We start from the raw sequence: 19,733 nt of genomic DNA on the forward strand, positions 1-19,733 counted from the left end.
CTTGAAATATTGGCATTTTTTTCAGCATAGAAAAAAACCCTAGACACAAGAAGGGAGTGTGGGAAGAAAGCCACCAAACCTGGAAATGGAACTGATGTGGTTCAGAGGAGACTGTAATAATAATAATAATAATGATATTTGTTAAGCACTTATTATGTGCCAAGCACTGTTCTAGGCTCTGGGGTGGATACAAGGTCATCAGGTTGTTCCACGTGGGGCTCACAGTCTTTATCTCCATTTTACAGATGAGGTAACTGAGTCCCAGTGAAATGACTTCCCCAAAGACCCAGTTGATGTGGAGGATCTGGGATTAGAACCCATGACTTCTAACTCTGAAGCCCAGGCTTTTTCCACTAAGCAAAGCTGTTTCCCTTGTACTGTACCCACTCAGTGCTGGAATGCTACTACAACTACTACTACTACTAATAATAATATTTGTAAAGTGTTTATTCGTGGCAAGCACTGAACTAGGTATGGAATAGATACAAGATACTATGTTATCACTGAAGTGTTTAATCTCATATCATAATTGGTTGACCTAGTTTCATCATGGCCCCAGATCTACTTGTTGAAACCCTTTGGAGAGTGTTCCACTGTCAAAGGTAGTTGTACAATGCAGTAGGAAGTGCAGGCAGGAATTTTAAAATTCCGCTTCTTCGGTGGCCTATTCCCAGCAAGCCTGGGGTATTCTGCCCCTGATGCAGAATCCCAGTAACACAAAGGAAGCATTGGCCACATTTCAGCTTCAAATGGATTTTTATAGTCGTGTTTTCATTCTTTAAAAAAAGAGCTTCTTTGGACATGCCGATAAGCCTAACCTTCAGTAATGCTGATGGGGAGAAGTAAGACTTGCCTCAGTCTCTGGGTGCCACTGACCCAGTGATTCTTGTGCTGCAAGTAAAAAGAAAGATCCAAGAACTCCTTCCTTTGCTGACAAGGGGAATGGGGTGGCCCATTTGTGAATAAAAGGTTAAAACTCAGAACTAGTAGGTGCTACCATGAGCAGAAGTAGCCAGATGTTTGAGAACCTTTATGGGTCCAGATTAATCCCAAGGGCCATAATTTGCTTATGTCCAAGCCCTAAAGCCTGTTGAAAAAAATAATAATAATGTTGGCATTTGTTAAGCGCTTACTAGGTGCCGAGCACTGTTCTAAGCACTGGGGGAGATACAGGGTAGCCAGGTTGTCCCACGTGGGGCTCACACACTTTTAATCCCCATTTTACAGATGAGGGAACTGAGGCACAGAGAAGTTAAATGACTTGCCCACAGTCACACAGCTGACAAGTGGCAGAGCCGGGAGTCGAACTCATCACCTCTGACTCCAAAGCCCAGGCTCTTTCCTCTGAGCCACGCTGAAAATGTGACCCCTTATGGCTTACTGAATACAGCACAGGCCTGAGAGTTAGAAGGACCTGTGTTCTAATTCTTGCTCCACCACTTGACAGGACTGTGACTGTGGGCAAGTCACTTCACTTCTCTGGGCCTCAGTTGCCTCATCTGTAAAAAGGGGGTTAAGGACAATGAGCACTATGTGGGACTGTAAATTCTAGATTGCAAGATCTTTGTGGGCAGAGAATGTTTCTGTTTATTGTTATATTGTACTCCTCAAGCACTTAGTACAGTGCTTTGCACACGGAGCTCAATAAATGCAACTGAATGAATGAATAAATGACAGGGACTTTGTCCAACCTGATTACCTTGTATCTAGCCCATCTTGTAGAACAGTGTTAAGCACATAGTAAGCCCTTTACAAATACTAAAATTATCATTATTATTATATCAATGCCATAGATGTAGTCTTTTAGCCTAAGCTTGGGAAAGAGTTCATATCATTTCCCAATTGCCTCATCTTCAGCAATGATGGAAACTATTCTTTGAAATGATTTCTATTTACTTGAGTCAGGGAGAAGTTTACATCAACAACTTAGACTGTAAGCTCTTCCAGAATGAAAGCTCATTATGGGCAGGAAATCTGTCTGCCTACTCTGTTGTGTTGAATTCTACCCAGCTCCTAGTACAGTATACTGCTGTTCACCTAGTATGTGCTCAATCAATACCACTGATTGATTGATTGATAGTCACAATACTGTGAGGTAGAAATTTGTGTTTGTTATTCAAAGCCTCCTTTAATCACCAACCTGGACAAGAAGCTGTCTTATTTCTGGAAGAAATGTAATCCTTCCTGCTTAAGCACTGAAAGAAGTAGACTGTAAGAATCACCTCTGCCCTAATTTTATTCATTTTAATATTCTGGATTGTCAATTTTGGTCCATGGAATGCTGTAGTGTTGAAACTGTAAATAACGGTATACTTTTTTCTTTTAGTTTAGTTTTGGATGTGACCATTGGCTGAGCAGATGTACCCTGTCATATGTACTGAAATACATTCTTGGTTAATAGAGGGATGAAATATTGAACTAGATGCTTGAAATTTGTCACTTGAGTCTCCAGTTCTGCTACTGACTTAACTGGTTATCTTGAAGATGGGGTGTCTCAGCATTCATTTTCAAAGTACAGGTGTTTCCTATAGGTAAACTTCACCATTAGTAACATTATCTTCTAATTTGAAAAATGACTACAGACAGAAATGTCATCTCTACCTAGTGTCCTAATTAAAATCTTAAGTACTCTCTCACTCCTTCTCATGCTCTGTCTCTCTCTGTCTCTCTCTCTAAATATATATAGATATATATATGGATTGATAGTTAAGACAGTCTTTAGTGAAATAATATTTCATAGAGCTTATAGCTATGAGTCATAGAGATGAGAAAAATGTTGCTATTCAATATTGTTGAATAGCAGCCTTGAGAAAAATACTCTAGGGAGGTGAATAAAGAAGCAGAACAGCTGAAGAGGCCTAGGGACAATCCTGGAGTATGGGCAGGAATGGCTTGATCAGATGGGGTGTGGTTAGAAGTTGAGATCATGGAGTAGAAATATTTAGGAGACCACACAGTGAGCAGTGGAAGGCATTTAAGGGGTAAACAACTCACTTTTCCCACTTGTTTTTAATCTCCCAGGAATGAGAGATGTGTATAATTTAGGATGGTTTGAAAGGGCGATGACCAAGGCAACAGATAAGTTCCTAGGATAAGCAAAGATAACCGGGGGCTTCATGGAGAATTTCCCATCAGAAGTCATGTATTCAATTCCTTTCCTATCAAGCAATGAAGAGTTAGCCCTGCCCCGACGCTGTATCGGCCTGCCTCCTCTCACCCTCCCTGGTCTCTGCTTGAGCCAAAGTTTTGTGGTATCTTTCCTCATTCAAGTGTATATGGAAGGGCTGGAGCAGAGTCCAGTCATGAGCAACCTTCCAAAGCACTATATTTTCTGTTACTGAGTTGATTGTCCACCAAGGACTTGTTTACATTTAGAGTCTGGATGCCACTGTGTGCTCTGTCTGGCTCCTGGGCTTACTGATGCCAAAGAACACTTCCATAAACTTCACACTACTGAAGAAATATTGGTTTTGTACTGCTCCTTTGTTTCTCTGCATATAAACAGCATGGCCTAGTGGATAGACCCCAGGCCTGGGAGTCCAAAGCAATTGAGTTCTAATCCCAGCTCCACCACTTGTCTGATTTGTGATCTTGGGCTAGTCACTTCACTCATCTGTTCCTCAATTACCTCATCTGTAAAATGGGGATTAAGACTAGGAGCCCTATGTGGGACAGGAACTGTGTCCAGCCAGATTTACTTGTATCCACCCTAACACTTAGTACAGCACCTGGCAAATAGTAAGTGCTTCACAAAGAGGTCTGGCCATCTATTTTGTAGACAGTGCTCAAAGCAGGGGCGGGTGGAATGCAAGGCCCAAAGCCAGGCAGGTCCCTAAAGCACAGAACGCAAACCCGAGTGTTCTATGAATGCACAATGGAGCTTTTCTCTTTTCAGTAAAGAAATGACTCTCAAGATAGTTTGGTGGCTTCTTTGAATTTTGTCATAATTGGTAAGTCATGAATTCCATTTGTGTGGGAAATTTGGAAAGAACAGCAAAAAATACCTGAATACCTGAGCCCCTCTGAAATGGGTGAGCACCTTTATGATGGGTGAGAAAAACAGCAACGGGTGAAGAACCCAGCAGTGGTTGATAGCTCGGCAATGTGAGAAAATCCCTGGGATGCAAAAGAAGCCCTGCAATGGGTGAGAGGCCCTGAGGTGCCAGGCTTGTTCAGCGACATTTGATCTTTCAGTCACCCATGTGCAAGATGAACGTCTAAGTGCCCTGGATCCATTTTCTTGACAAATCACCCGACCTTGCACCTGAAGGCAAGATAAGGATTTTCCTTTCCATTATCAGGAGACCGTGACCAATCCTTAGGCAAAATAGGAAGGGAACTATGGGGCAGAGTTTAAATTTTCCCTCCTGGAGGAGACTGGCTCTTGCCTTTGTTTAATGAGATGGGCTGAGGGAGGTGGGTTTCACACTGGTGGTTTCTGCTTCCATCTTTAAGTCTGGATATCGCCATTTATCCAGACCTCACTGTCACCTCAGACCCACTTTCATTTCAATCATTTCATTTCAATCATTCAAACAATCAATCATATTATTGAGCATTTACTGTGTGCAGAGCACTGTACTAAGTGCTTGAGAGAGTACTTGGATGAAGCCCTAAATATCTGTGGCTAAGATTAATTGGGTGATCTTCAGGCTGAGCAGGGAAATCCCAATATTCCTTAAAAGTTTCATTCCAACAGCAGCAACTCTCCCTCAAGTGTTTACTATGAAACCATTTGGATTTCAGATTTTTCCTTTCTCAGAAAGCAAGAACAGAATACCCAGCTGCAGAATAATATTGGCAAGCACAGGGCTGAATTTCCACTGAAAACCCCAAACATTGAATGTGTTGTGTTTTTTGAAGAAATCCCCTTTTGTGTGAGATATGTAATGCCCTTTTGTACCCAAATGGTTTTGCATAATAATAGTCCTCTTCAGCTACCCAATGTCACGTGAAAGAGTCACTGAACAAACTAGACAGTAACAACAAAAAAAAGAAAGAGGCTCGTTTTCCCCAAAATGGTTCTTTTTTGTTCAGCAGTTTTGTCTTTTTAAATGTAAATACTTGTAAGGGCTGAAAAAAAGATATCCAGTTATTAACATTTCAGGTATAATTGTTACTTTTCCTAAGCTGTACCTTCTTGACTGAACATTTCTTCTTAACAAGAAGTATTATTACCTTCTATTTATGTCTGCCCTCAAACACCACGAAATAAATGTCTCGGGGAGGAACTCTCCGATTATAAAGCCTTAATAATAAATGTGACTAAAATAAGGTGTGAAATAGCTTAGAGTGGCACTGCACACTGGACCTGTTGATGAAGGCTGATGAAGCTACAGACTATTTGTTTGAAAAGGGACTCTTTCCAAGGTCTTTTAATAGATTCGATTTTGCTGTTAATAAGAAACAACACATGTGCCGTTTGTCTTGGGGATGTGATATCAGGATCCCAGCGATAATAATGACCATCGACAATAATGGTAACTGCGATAGTTCAGCTGTGATGATGAGGGAGATGCATGACACTTTGGTTCTTGGTTCAAGCTGAAGGAAAATGTTTTTGATAGGAGACAGTCAGATCCTCAGGCTCTGGACCCAGAGAATGTGTGTAATCTTCTGGATTTGGGACCGAATCTCCCTAAAATCTTTGTAGGACTGTGGGAAGGCTGAAATGGTTGTTCCCATCTCCCACTGGGAATCCTATTTCCACAACGGAGACCATTGCTCACATTTTTGCAGCACAGCACACTGACCCAGCACCACCGATGTGGAGAGAAAGAAATGAGCTGGCTGCCAAACCTTCTAGTGGCCTTGGGCTAGGCTACTTTGGAAAGCTCACCCAGACAGGGCTGCTAGCTCATTTAGGTTTCCAACGGATATAAAGATTTTTACTGTGCTATCAATAAAGAATATGAGATCATTCTTGTCAAGATAAATCAACTCAGATTTCCAAACCCCCTTTCTTCCTTTGACCCGGCCTTAGATTTTTCAGTTCTGCCCATCTCCCTTACCCTCAGTGTTTCCCTTTTACCCTATGATTTTCCATTTATTTTCCCTTATAGCTTGTTCTTTAATTGCTCCCTAGCACTAATGCTGCTGCCACTGCCATTCATTCATTCAATCATATTTATTGAGTGTTTACTGTGTGCAAAGCACTATACTAAGCACTTGGAATGTACCATTAGACAATCCCTGCCCACACCAGGCTTACAGTCTAGGAAGGGGGAGACAGGTTGCCTATCAACTTCTGTATAAAAAAAAAAACTTGTCACTACTAGCTTCAGAGCTCTCCATCACCTGAGTTCATTCATTTAATCATATTTATTGAGTGCTTACTGTGTGCAGAGCACTGTACTAAGAGCTTTCTCCTTCTTACCTCACCTCCCTTCTCTCCTTCTACATTCCAGCCCACACACTCTGTTTCTCTGGTGCTAACCTTCTCACTGTGCCTCATCCTGCCTGTCCCGCTGTCGACCCCTGACCCATGTCCTACCTCTGGCCTGGAATATCCTCCCTCCTCAAGTCCACTAAACGATCACTCTTCCCTCCTTCAAAGCCCTACTCAAGGCTCACCTCCTCAAAGAGGCCTTCCCAGACTAAACCCCCCTTTTCCTCAACTCCCCCTTCCTTCTGTGTCACCTCGACTCTCTCCCTTTGCTTTTCCCCCCTCTCCCTGACCCCACTGCACTTATGTATATATGAATATATCTATAATTCTATTTATTTCTATTGATGCCTGTTTACTTGTTTTGACTGGCACCACCACCACCATCCTCAGATGAACACCACTGCTGTTACCTTCTCTGAGGTTAAGCTCCCACCATATGGGGCTACAAAGCCAGGAGTATAAGGCTGGACCAATGTTGTGTGGAGGAGGGTAGATGGCTATAGCAGTGGCAGGGTGGGAACTCTGATGCTGGAATATGACTTAAAAAAAAATTTGCAGTGGTTTACCCCTTACTGTGTGTCAGGCACTGTACTAAGCTTTGGGGTCGATGCGCATTAAGCAGGTTGGACACAGTCTCTGTCCCACACAGGGCTCCCCATTTTAATCCCCATTTTAGAGATGAAATAACTGGGGCCCAAAGAAGTGAAGTGATTTGCCCAAGGACAGACAGCAGACAAGTGGCGGAGCTGGGATAAGGACCCAGTTGCTTCTGACTTGCAGGGTTTACCCACAGGCCATGCTGCTTCTCCCTCTCAGGATTCCTCTGCCTCTGCCTCCTCTGCCTTCTCCTCCATCGTTAAGTAGCTGCTTCCTTTCTGACCATCACAAGACATGTGTCCCATTACCCTCTAGGAGTTTTCAGAACTGAATGCAGGCTCAATAGGCTGCAATGGTCACACACTTCAAATTTATCCTTTCCTGCCTTAACTCTGCCCTCTCCTCCGCCAGGCAAAGCTTCTTCTCCTCCCTCATCGACACCCACGCCCGTCACCCCCGCCGATTGTTCCGGACCTTTAACTCTCTCCTTAGGCCCCCTGTTCCTCCCCCTCCCCCATCTCTCACCCCTAATGATCTGGCCACCTATTTCCTCACGAAAATCAACACGATCAGGTCTGAGCTCCCCAAAGTCACCCCTCCGCCTCTCCCCTCCCCCCCAACAACCCCCTCCCCTACTTTCCCATCCTTCCCTGCAGTATCCTCAGAGGAGATCTCCTCCCTCCTCGCAAGTGCCACCCCCTCCACCTGCGCCTCGGACCCCATTCCCTCTCACCTTCTTAAAACCATCGCCCCTGCCCTCCTCCCTTCCTTAACTTCTATTTTTAACCACTCAATCTCCAAGGGCTCCTTCCCCTCTGCCTTCAAACACGCCCACGTCTCCCCCATCCTAAAAAAACCCGCTCTTGACCCCACTTCCCCCTCCAGTTATCGTCCTATCTCCCTACTACCCTTCCTTTCCAAAATCTTAGAACGAGTCGTCTACAATCGATGCCTAGAATTCCTTAACTCCCATTCTCTCCTAGACCCCCTCCAATCTGGCTTCCGTCCCCTCCACTCTACCGAGACTGCTCTCTCTAAGGTCACCCGTGACCTCCTTCTTGCCAAATCCAATGGCTCCTACTCCATTCTGATCCTCCTTGACCTCTCTGCTGCCTTTGACACTGTCGACCATCCCCTCCTCCTCCATACCTTATCTCACCTTGGCTTCACGGACTCTGTCCTCTCCTGGTTCTCCTCTTACCTCTCTGGCCGATCATTCTCGGTCTCCTACGCTGGAGCCTCCTCCCCCTCCCATCCTTTAACTGTTGGAGTTCCTCAAGGGTCAGTTCTTGGCCCTCTTCTGTTCTCCATTTACACTCACTCCCTCGGTGAACTCATCCGCTCTCACGGCTTTGACTACCATCTCTACGCAGATGACACGCAGATCTACATCTCCGCCCCTGTCCTCTCCCCCTCCCTTCGGGCTCGCATCTCCTCCTGCCTCCGGGACGTCTCCACCTGGATGTCGGCCCGCCACCTAAAACTCAACATGAGCAAGACTGAGCTCCTCATCTTCCCTCCCAAACCCGGTCCGCTCCCAGACTTCTCCGTCACCGTGGATGGCACGACCATCCTTCCCGTCCCGCAGGCCCGCAATCTCGGTGTCATCCTTGACTCGTCCCTCTCGTTCACCCCACACAACCTATCCGTTACCAAGACCTGCCGGTTTCACCTCTACAATATTGCCAAGATCCGCCCTTTCCTCTCCACCCAAACGGCTACCCTACTATTACGGGCTCTCGTTATATCCCAGCTAGACTACTGTGTCAGCCTTCTCTCTGACCTCCCTTCCTCCTCTCTCGCCCCGCTCCGGTCTATTCTTCACTCCGCTGCCCGGCTCATCTTCCTGCAGAAACGATCTGGGCATGTCACTCCCCTTCTTAAACAACTCCAGTGGTTGCCTATCGACCTCCGCTCCAAACAAAAACTCCTCACTCTAGGCTTCAAGGCTCTCCATCACCTTGCCCCTTCCTACCTCTCCTCCCTTCTCTCTTTCTACCGCCCACCCCGCACGCTCCGCTCCTCTGCCGCCCACCTCCTCGCCGTCCCTCGGTCTCGCCTATCCCGCCGTCGACCCCTGGGTCACGTCCTCCCGCGGTCCTGGAACGCCCTCCCTCCTCACATCCGCCAAACTGATTCTCTTTCCCTCTTCAAAACCTTACTTAAAAATCACCTCCTCCAAGAGGCCTTCCCAGACTGAGCTCCTCTTCCCCCTCTACTCCCTCTGCCATCCCCCCTTTACCTCTCCGCAGCTAAAGCCTCATTTTCCCCTTTTCCCTCTGCTCCTCCACCTCTCCCTTCCCATCCCCACAGCACTGTACCCGTCCGCTCAACTGTATATATTTTCGTTACCCTATTTATTTTGTTAATGAATTGTACATCGCCTTGATTCTGTTTAGTTGTCATTGTTTTTATGAGATGTTCTTCCCCTTGACGCTGTTTAGTGCCATTGTTCTTGTCTGTCCGTCTCCCCCGATTAGACTGTAAGCCCGTCAAACGGCAGGGACTGTCTCTATCTGTTGCCGACTTGTTCATCCCAAGCGCTTAGTACAGTGCTCTGCACGTAGTAAGCGCTCAATAAATACTATTGAATGAATGAATGAATGAATAATCCAAGATATGTGGCTTAGTGACTTTGTTTTACATTATTAATTTACACCATTGATTTTGCAATTTACCATTGTTTCATATTTCACTTGATCTTGTTCTATATATCTGTTTATCCTCATTTTGACTGTGAGCCCCATAGGGGACAAGGAGGGGGATTTATTTGAATAATGACCCCATTGCTTAGCAGGGTAATAATAATAATGCTGGTATTTGTTAAGCGCTTACTATGTGCAGAGCACTGTTCTAAGCGCTGGGGTAAACACAGGGGAATCAGGTTGTCCCATGTGGGGCTCACAGTCTTAATCCCCATTTTACAGATGAGGGAACTGAGGCACAGAGAAGTTAAGTGACTTGCCCACAGTCACACAGCTGACAAGTGGCAGAGCTGGGATTCGAACTCATGAGCCCTGACTGGAAAGCCCATGCTCTTTCCACTGCGCCACGCTGCTTTTCTGAGGGTACTTCTCACATAGTCAATTCTTAATAATAGCACTTCAATAGCAGCTCATTTTAGTGTAAAAAGAGCAGGCCTGGGAGTCAGAAGACACGGTTCCAACTTCAGCTCTGCCCCTTAACTTCTCTGGTCCTCAGTTTTCTCATCTGTAACCTCCTTCTTACTTAAGCTGTGAGCCCCATATGGGACAGGGTTTGTGTCCAATTTCATTCATTCATTCAATAGTATTTATTGAGCGCTTACTATGTGCAGAGCAGTGTACTAAGCGCTTGGAATGTACAAATCAGTAACAGATAGAGACAGTCCCTGCCTTTTGACGGGCTTACAGTCTAATCGGGGGAGACAGACAAAAACAATAGCAATAAATAAAATCAAGGGGATGAACATCTCATTAAAACAATAGCAAGTAAATAGAATCAAGATGATGTACATCTCATTAGCAAAATAATAGAGTAATGAAAATATACACATTTGAGCGGGCGAGTACAGTGCTGAGGGGAGGGGAAGGGAGAGGGGGAGGAGCAGAAGGAAAGGGGGAAAGAGAGGGCTTAGCTGAGGAGAAGTGAAGGGGGGTTGAGGGGGAGCAGAGGGAGCAGAGGGAAAAGGGGAGCTCAGTCTGATTTAATTATCTTGTATCTATTCCAGAATTCAGTACAGTGCTTGGCACATAGCAAGCACTTAGTCATAATCATAATAATGCTAATAATAATTGTGGTATTTATTTACCACTTACTATGTACCAAGCACTCTACTAAGTACTGAGGTAGATACAAGATAATCAAGTCCCACATAGGGTTTACTATGGTCTCTCCCACTTCAAAGCCTTACTGAAGGCATCACATATGTACTTATCTGTAATTCATTTATTTGTACTGATGTCTCTCTCCCCCCTCCAGACTGTAAGCTGATTGTGGGCAGGCAATGTGTCTGTTTATTAGTAAATCGGTTCCTCCCAAGTGCTTAGTACAGTGCTCTGCACACAGTAAATACAATTGAATTTATTGAGAATTGAGAAGCAATTGAGAAGCAGCATGGCTCAGTGGAAAGAGCCCGGGCTTTGGAGTCAGAGGTCATGGGTTCAAATCCCGGCTCCACCACTTGTCAGCTGTGTGACTTTGGGCAAGTCACTCAACTTCTCGGTGCCTCAGTTACCTCATCTGTAAAATGTGGATTAAGACTGTGAGCCCCACGTGGGACAACCTGATTCCCCTTTGTCTACCCCAGTGCTTAGAACAGTGCTTGGCACATAGTAAGCGCTTAACAAATACCAACATTATTAATTGAATGAATTGAATGAATGAATGGAGAAGAAATTAGAAGGGATGGATGCTTAAGGAGGATGATCTTTGCAGTAACATATAGTGTAGACTGGAGGAGGAATAGATGATAGACCTGGGAGACCAGAAATAAGATAAAGATAATCATCTAGCCACAGTGAGACCAGGTAATATTCATTTGCTGTGACATGGCAGGACCAAATCAGTGGGAGGTTGTGTAGGAAAAACTTTAGCAGGGAAACTGAGTCTTTTCTTACCCTTTAGATAAAGGTGATTTCCTCCTTTCCTCTAGCCCGTAAAGTCACTGTGGGCCAGGGACGTGTCTACCAACTCTGTTACACTGCACTCACCCATGCACTTAATACAGTGCTCTTGATAATAATGATTATAATTATGGTATTTGTTAAGCACCTACTATATGCCAAGCACTGTTCTAAGCACTGGGGTAGATATAAGGTTATCAGGTTGTCCCACTTGGGGCTCACAGTCTTCATCCCCATTTTACAGATGAGTTAATTGAGGCACAGAGAAATTAAGTGGCTTGTCCAAGGTCACACAGCAGACAAGTGGAGGAGCCAGGATTGGAACCCATGACCTCTGACTCCCAAGCCCGTACTCTTTCCACTAAGCCACGGCGAACACAGTAAATGCTCAATAAATACAATTGATTGACAGATTCCAACCTGGGTCAGGAAGAATTTACCCTGAAATGGGAAATAATTCTATTTTTCCACTGAAGCTTCCTGAACTGGCCAGTATAGAAGACAGGTTTTTCTACTGCATGGGCCATTTACATTTGCTGACCGTCTAGGTCCTGGGATTCTTCTAATGGACTTAGAAGATATAATGAACAGTTTTCAAGTTCAAGAAACCCTCTTTGGGTCAGCAAAGGAACAGTTAGATATCTACAAATGGGTTAGCCAGATTTAGTCCATCTGAAAATTTCTCCAAACATGAAAAATGATCTCTCACTAGAAAAGAGATGAAAGGAAAATCTGGGACCATATTTCCTTACAGTTCAAAGTTTCATGATTTAATAGTCTCTTGTGCTAACTGGATTTTACAAAGGGAGGGACGCAGCAAGCATTTCACTGACTGTTCAAGCAAATAAGGGAAAACTGTTATGATGAAACTCCAGACTTTATTGTGTTTTACACAGACATTTGAAACATATGTAACTTGTTATGCACAGAGCGGGCCAAAATTCATATCCCAAAATACATAGTGTGAAGACATAGCATTCATTACATTGAATGTACCCGATGGATGCAGTTCAACGCAGAGTGACATATTCCCTGGAGATGGTTATTTTTAGTCCAAGAGGCTAAAGAGCATAGTAGTTAAAGAGCATGAAGATACTTGGGTGCTTTGCCCTTCCTCTTCCCCTGCTTTTTCTCCAGGCCAATCCTTGAGGGATTAGTGGCTCCTTCCTAGGCAAAATTAAATCATCATACCACTTTATTTGAGTAATATAAGTCCTACTCCTCCCTTTCTGATGGGGATGAGAAGAGACTATCAGAAAAAAGGTTGAGATGAATGGGAGGGAGAATTTATGGATGTCAATCAATGAATGGTATTTATCGAGTGGTTCTTGTATGCAGAGCACTTGAACTAAGCACTTACGAGAGTGCCAAACTAAGACTTGGTAGACAAGATTTTTTTTCGTATCCTTATATTTATGGACATGCCCTAATATTCTGTTCCCTTCCCCCACCTGCAATTTATTTCAATGTCTGTCTCCCCCAGTAGATTGAGAGCTCATTGAGGACAGGGATAGTGTCTACCAACTTTATAGTACTGTACCCTCTAAAGTGCTTAATACAGTGCTCTGCACATAGTAAGCGGTCAAAAAATACAGTCGATTGATGGATAGAGCAAGTTCCTATTCTGGACCCGATGTTCTGCACTGGGCAGAGACATCACACTTAATCACTTAATCAATTATATTTATTGAGTGCTTACTGTGTGCAGGGCACTGTACTAAGTGCCTGGGAGCATAAAATATATCAAAGTTGGTAAACACATTCCCTGCCCAGAAGGAGCTTACAGTGTAGAGAGGAAGTCAGACATGCGTATGAAATAAATAAATTACAGAACTATACATAAGTGCTGTGGGGCTGAGGGGGGAATGAATGAAAGGAGTAAATCAGGGAAAAACAGAAGGGAGTGGGAGAAGAGGAAATGAGGGCTTAGTCAGGGAAGGCATCTTGGAGGAGATGTGCTTTCCATAGGGCTTTGCAGGTGGGGAGAGTAATTGTCTGATGGATATGAAGAAGGATGGCAGAGGCAGGAAGTGGGTGAGAGGTCAGCGCCGAGATAGATGAGAGCGAAGTACAGTGATTAGGTTGACATTAGAGGAGTGAAGTGTGCAGGCTGGGTTGTTTTAAGATAGTAGTGAGGTGAGATAATAATAATGTTGGTATTTATTAAGCGCTTACTATGTGCAGAGCACTGTTCTAAGTGCTGGGGTAGATATAGGGTAATCAGGTTGTCCCACATGAGGCTCACAGTCTTAATCCCCATTTGACAGATGAGGTAACTGAGGCACAGAGAAGTTAAGTGACTTGCCCACAGTCACACAGCTGCCAAGTGGCAGAGGCGGGATTCGAACCCATGACCTCTGACTCCCAAGCCCGTGCTCCTTCCATTGAGCCACGCTGCTTCTCTAGGAGATAGGAGGGGGTATGGTGATTGAGTGCTTAAAGCAGATGGTAAGGAATTTCTGTTTGATGTGGAGGTGGATGGGCAACCACTGGAAGTAATAATAATTATAATAATAATGTTGGTATTTGTTAAGTGCTTACTATGTGCAGAGCACTGTTCTAAGCGCTGGGGTAGACACAAGGGAATCAGGTTGTCCCACGTGGGGCTCACAGTCTTAATCCCCATTTTACAGATGAGGTAACTGAGGCACAGAGAAGTTTAGTGACTTGCCCAAAGTCACACAGCTGACAAGTGGCAGAGCTGGGATTCAAACCCATGATCTCTGACTCCAAAGCCCATGCTCTTTCCACTGAGCCAAGCTGCTTCTCAAGAAGGATTCACCCGAACAGGGACTTGAACCCTGCACCCTCAGATTAAAAGTCTGATGCTCTACCAACTGAGCAATCCAGGCAAGTACTTGAGTGGAGAAACATGGACTGAACGTCTCTGTAGAAAAATGATCCCAGCAGCAGAGTGGAGAATGGACTGGAGAGGGGACAGACAGGAGGCAGAGAAGTCAGCAAGGAGGCTGATAGATTAATCAAGTCAGGATAGGATTGTTGCTTGGATTGATGTGGCAGCAGTTTGGATGGAGAGGAAAGGGCAGATTTTAGCAATGTTGCAAAGATTGAACTGACAGGATTTGGTGATAGATTGAATATGTGGGTTGAATGAGAGAGAGGAGTCAAGGTTAAAGCAAAGAGAGCAGGCTTGTGAGACAAGGTGGATGGTGTTGCTATCTCTAGTGATGAGAAAATCAGGTGGAGGACAGGGTTTGGGTGGGAAGATAAGGAGTTCTGTTTTGGACGTGCTAAGTTCGGGATGTCGGCAGGACAACCAAGCGGTACTGAAGCGATACTCCTGAGTACCTCTTGGATGTCTCCTATCCAAGTCACCTGAAAGAGAGAAATAAAGGATGGCAATTGGTGAGATCCAGCTTTCCTCTGCAGCTGCCAAGGCCGTAGTCACCCAGCAACTCAAACAAAAATAATGATAATAATAACAGTAATTCATTCATTCAATTGTGCTTACTGTGTGCAGATCACTGTACTAAGCACATGGAAACTACAATACAACAATAGAGACAATCCCTGCCCACAACGGGCTTACAGTCTAAAGGTGTGCGGGGGAATTGTAGTATGTGTTAAGTTCTTACTTTGTGTCAAGGATTCTTCTAAGCACTGGGGTAGATAAAAGATAATGAGGTCCCATGTGGGGCTCACAGTCTAATTAGGGGGGAGAACAGGTATTGAATCTCGTTTCGCAGATAAGGGACCTGAGACACGGAGAAGTTAACTGACTTGCCCAAGGTCACATAGAAGGCAAGTGGAGAAGCAGAGTTGCCTAATGGATGGGCCTGGGAGTCAGAAGGACCTGGGTTCTAAATTAGGCTCCACTACTTGTCTGCTGTAAGACCTTGGACAAGTCGCTTCACTTACCTCAGTTACTTCATCTGCAAAATGGGATTAAGACTGCGAACCCCTTGTGGAACAGGAACTGTGCCCAACCTGATTAGCTTGGACCATAGTAAGCCCATAACAAATACTATTAAAATAAAAAAGTGGCAGATTTAGGATTAGAACCCGGATCCTATGACTCAAACAAGAGAAGGCAGAAGCAGGACTAATGTTAGGACCCATGTTAATATTGTTGGTATTTGTTAAGTGCTTACTATGTGCAGATCATTGTTCTAAGCGCTGGGGGAGATACAGGGTCATCAGGTTGTCCCACGTGAGGCTCACAGTTAATCCCCATTTTACAGATGAGGTAAATGAGGCACAGAGAAGTTAAGTGACTTGCCCACAGTCACACAGCTGACAAGTGGCAGAACCGGGAGTCGAACCCATGACCTCTGACTCCGAAGCCCAAGCTCTTTCCACTTTTATGTCATGGAGTTGAACATCCCCATTACCTCCCTCTGATATATCGACTGCACCAAATTGTACATGCTGAGGAGGCAGGGACCACATCTGTTCACGTCACAGGTTTTAAAGTATAGGCCTTGATAATAAGGAATCTAATCCCAGCTCTGACACTTGTCTGCTATGTGACCTTGTGCAAGTCACTTAACTTCTCTGTGCCTCATTTATTTCATCTGTAAAATGGAGATTAAGACTGTGAGCCCCACGCGGGATAACCTGATTACCTTGTCTCTACTCCAGCGCTTAGAACAGTGTTTGGCACATAGTAACCACTTAACAAATACCATCTTTATTATTATTAAAAAATAGCTTCCTTCCTAAATTGAAGGAGGCCTAAAGAAGGCATGATTTGGCCAAACTTCATTTAGGTTCAGAGCAGGGCTTCTGTCCTATAACCAGAGATCTCACATAAGAGTAGCAGCCCACAGGAATCCAGATTCCCACTGCTTTCAGCCCTCGCCCCAGCTCCACGAAGATTAGATGGATTGCAATCTCACCCTTTGGGTTTTTGGCTCTGAGTCCATAGGCCTGGAGTGGCTTAGGGGTTATGGACTAACCTGGACACTATGGATCAATGGTGACTACTCTTGGACAGAATTGGACCTTTCTTTAGGACCAGGTAGGACCTCAGGCAAGCTGGGACTCAGTGATGGTGGCAACAACAGGTTCCATTTATTCATTCGTTCATTCATTCAACCATGTTTATTGAGCGCTTACTGGGAGTCACATTCCCTGCCCATAATGAGATTACAGTCTAGAGGGGGATCCAGACATTAATATGAATAAATAAATTACAGATGGGTACATATCTGTACATATCCAAAGGGAATTTCCGGCTGTGAAGCTCAAGGGATTCAAAATCGAGCCAGGCCAAGCTCTGTCTGAATTGCCACGAGGAAGAGGGCGAGATGACAACTTCGCTGGAACCTTGTTTCCAGAAATCTCAGCAAAGCATTTAGGGCCCCTTGAGGACTAATTTATGTTTCAAATCATATATTATATATATTGTAGTGTGAAACAAATTTATGGTTTCCCAGGAAAGTCCTCAAGTTGTCTTCTGAGAAAGAGCATTAGTTTCAACTCAGATGCTATTTCCAATCCCCTAGGCTGTGAGCTCCTTGTGGGCAGGGATCATGCCTGCAAACTCTATTACAGTGTACTCTTGCAAGTGCTTAGAACAGTGCTTTGCACACAGGGCTCAATAAATACCAGAGATTGATATTTTGATAACTGAAAGCAAATGACCCCTAGTATGGATTTGCTTTAATAGCTATGTGAAACATTAGCTGTGTCTTTTTATTATGTTGTGTATTACTCACTAAAACTTAATTCTTGTGGTGGCTATGTCAATGTCAAACTGGTCACAGTTTTGTCTACATGTATTTTGTTGGCCCTTTCTATTGGCACTGTAACATATTTTCTGGCAAAGAGTGCACTTTAAAAGCAGCATGGTCTAGTGGAAAGAGCAAGGATCAGGGAGTCAGGATGATCTGAGTTCTAATTCCAACTCCACCACTTCCCTGCTGTGTGACCACAGGCAGGTCACTTAACTTCTCTGTGTCTCTGCTAATTCATCTGTAAAATGGAGAGTAAATCATTCCTTCTCCAGTTTAGACTGCAGGAGAGAGATTATGTCCAACTTGCTTATAATAATTATTGTATTTGTTGAGTGCAGGAGAGGGATTATGTCCAACTTGCTTATAATAACTATTGTATTCACTGAGTGCTTACTGTGTGCAAGGCACTGTACTAAGTGCTTGTGTGGATATAAGCAAATTGTGTTGGACACAGTCCCTGTCCCATTTGGGCTCACAGTCTTAATGCTTATCTTGTACCTACCCCAGCACTTGGAACAGTGTTTGATACAGAATAAGCCCTCAACAAACACCATTTAAAAAAATGATTTATGACTCTTAAGCTCCTGTTAAGCTATGAGAAACTCCAGGGCAAGGATCGAGCCAACTATCTGTATTGAACTTTCCTAAGAAAGTACAGTGTTCAGTCATGATCATCATCAGTTTATATATTGAGCACTTACTGTGTGCAGAGTGGAATGCTAAGTGATTGGGAGATGCATTCCCTACACTCAGTAAGTGTTATTGATTGATTTATGGTTTACTCCTGAAAAAATTAACTCTCAGGAGTATAATTAAGCCCGTCTCAGGATCGCACCTGGAGAGTTTCCAGTACTCTATCAGTCTCGGTACAGGAGGGAGAGTCAAGCAGAGGCCTACCCTTTCCATTCCTAGCTTGGGCAGTGGCTAGCAAATGGAAGGCAATCTGCTACAAGTCAAAACTCACCCATGCTGGGCAGCAGTGGCAGGGGAAAGTGAAGGGCAGAGACTCAGGTTTACTGCATAGAAGGAGGCAATGGTAAACCACTTCCAGATTTTCATCAAGGAAACTCTGTGGTTACACTATCAGAACAAATGCAGATGGAGAGCAGGGTGTTCTGGGAGAGATGTATCTATGATGTCGCTATGACTCGGCAGCATAAGAGAAGAGAAGTATAATAAAGTGCTTACTATGTGCTGAACACATGACAAGATACTTGGGAATGTATCATAAAAGTAAGAGGAATTGACCCTGCCACTGAAGAGCCTATAATCTATCACATTTGACTGGAAAAAATAAAGTATGTCCTTCAGTGAGAGCAAGAGGAAACATACAGATACAGTTGTAAAAGCAAAGGGTACACAGAGATGACCTATTACTAAATAAGTATTCCAAAAATCTCCAGTTCTATCTGTAGAAAAATCTATAGTCTCATTTTCCATAGAAAGGAATTGAAATTTTTATAGATGACATTACATCATAGTATCACAAGCCTCTTGGTTGAGAATGAGGAAATGTATCTGCTGAAAAGACTGACCACAATCTGAGTTTAGAGAAAAGATCAAGTGGAGAGAGCCAGCTTTTTGCTCCAAAGTGTTTTTTTGCCCAGTTTGGGCAAGAAAATGGAATCAACTATTCTTCACTGACTTATCATCCAACTGTACAGTGGAAACTAAACATCAGCCTCCTCTTCTTACAGAACAGATCTTCCTTCAAGTCTCAAGAGGAAAGTGATTTCACAATTTCCTTCAAACTCCTTAGTTGCAAAAATACTTCCAATAGCTGACAACATGTTACATTCGTGATCTAGTCATAAGAATACAGGACTGGAAGTAACTAAGCCCAGGTTGGCCTCAGAGTTCCTCCACTTGCTTGTTGTTTGACCTTGGGCAAGTCATTTAACTACAAACTGTGCCTCAGTTTCTTCATCTATCAAATGCAGATGAAACACCTCTTCTGCCTCCTTCTTAGACTGTGAGCCCCATATGGGAAAAGGACTTACTTTTCAAGAGAGCTTGGGCCTGGGAGTCAGTGACCTTGGGTTCTCATTACTGCTCCTCTACTTGCCTGCTGTGTGACCTTGGACTAATCACTTAGATTATCTGTGCCTCAGCATCCTCATCCGTACAATGGGGTTTCAAGTCAATACTCGATCTCCCTCTTATTTAGATGGGGAGCCATAATGTGGGACAGTGACTGAGTCCAACCTATTTAACTTGTATCTACCCCAGTGTTTAGAGCAAGGTGTGACACAAAGTAAGTGCTATGAATTACCATTATTACTATTATTAGTAGTAATATGATTATTATCACTATTATGAACCACAATGCTCTTCTATGGTGAAGTTCTCCAAAATGATTAGATAAGTTGCTGCAGTATCCCACTGTCTCATCCACCAAGTGATTTAAACTACATTACTTAGACTGTGATTCCTGTTTGGGACAGA

At 44.0% G+C, this 19,733-nt stretch overlaps 1 long non-coding RNA gene and 2 other non-coding genes across 3 annotated transcripts in view; 2 read left to right on the forward strand and 1 right to left on the reverse strand.

Moving 5' to 3' along the window:
• The window catches only part of LOC103169008, a 70,694-nt gene that overhangs the window by 36,458 nt on the left and 14,503 nt on the right, over positions 1 to 19,733 (forward strand). The window lies entirely within an intron of this gene.
• On the reverse strand, positions 14,369 to 14,441 carry TRNAK-UUU. Its single transcript has one exon. It is a non-coding gene; the product is annotated as a tRNA-Lys (tRNA).
• On the forward strand, positions 18,106 to 18,242 carry LOC114811647. Its single transcript, XR_003759343.1, has one exon. It is a non-coding gene; the product is annotated as a small nucleolar RNA SNORA7 (small nucleolar RNA).

This window comes from Ornithorhynchus anatinus, chromosome 4, assembly GCF_004115215.2.
Source record: "Ornithorhynchus anatinus isolate Pmale09 chromosome 4, mOrnAna1.pri.v4, whole genome shotgun sequence".
Classification (NCBI taxonomy): Eukaryota; Metazoa; Chordata; class Mammalia; order Monotremata; family Ornithorhynchidae; genus Ornithorhynchus; species Ornithorhynchus anatinus.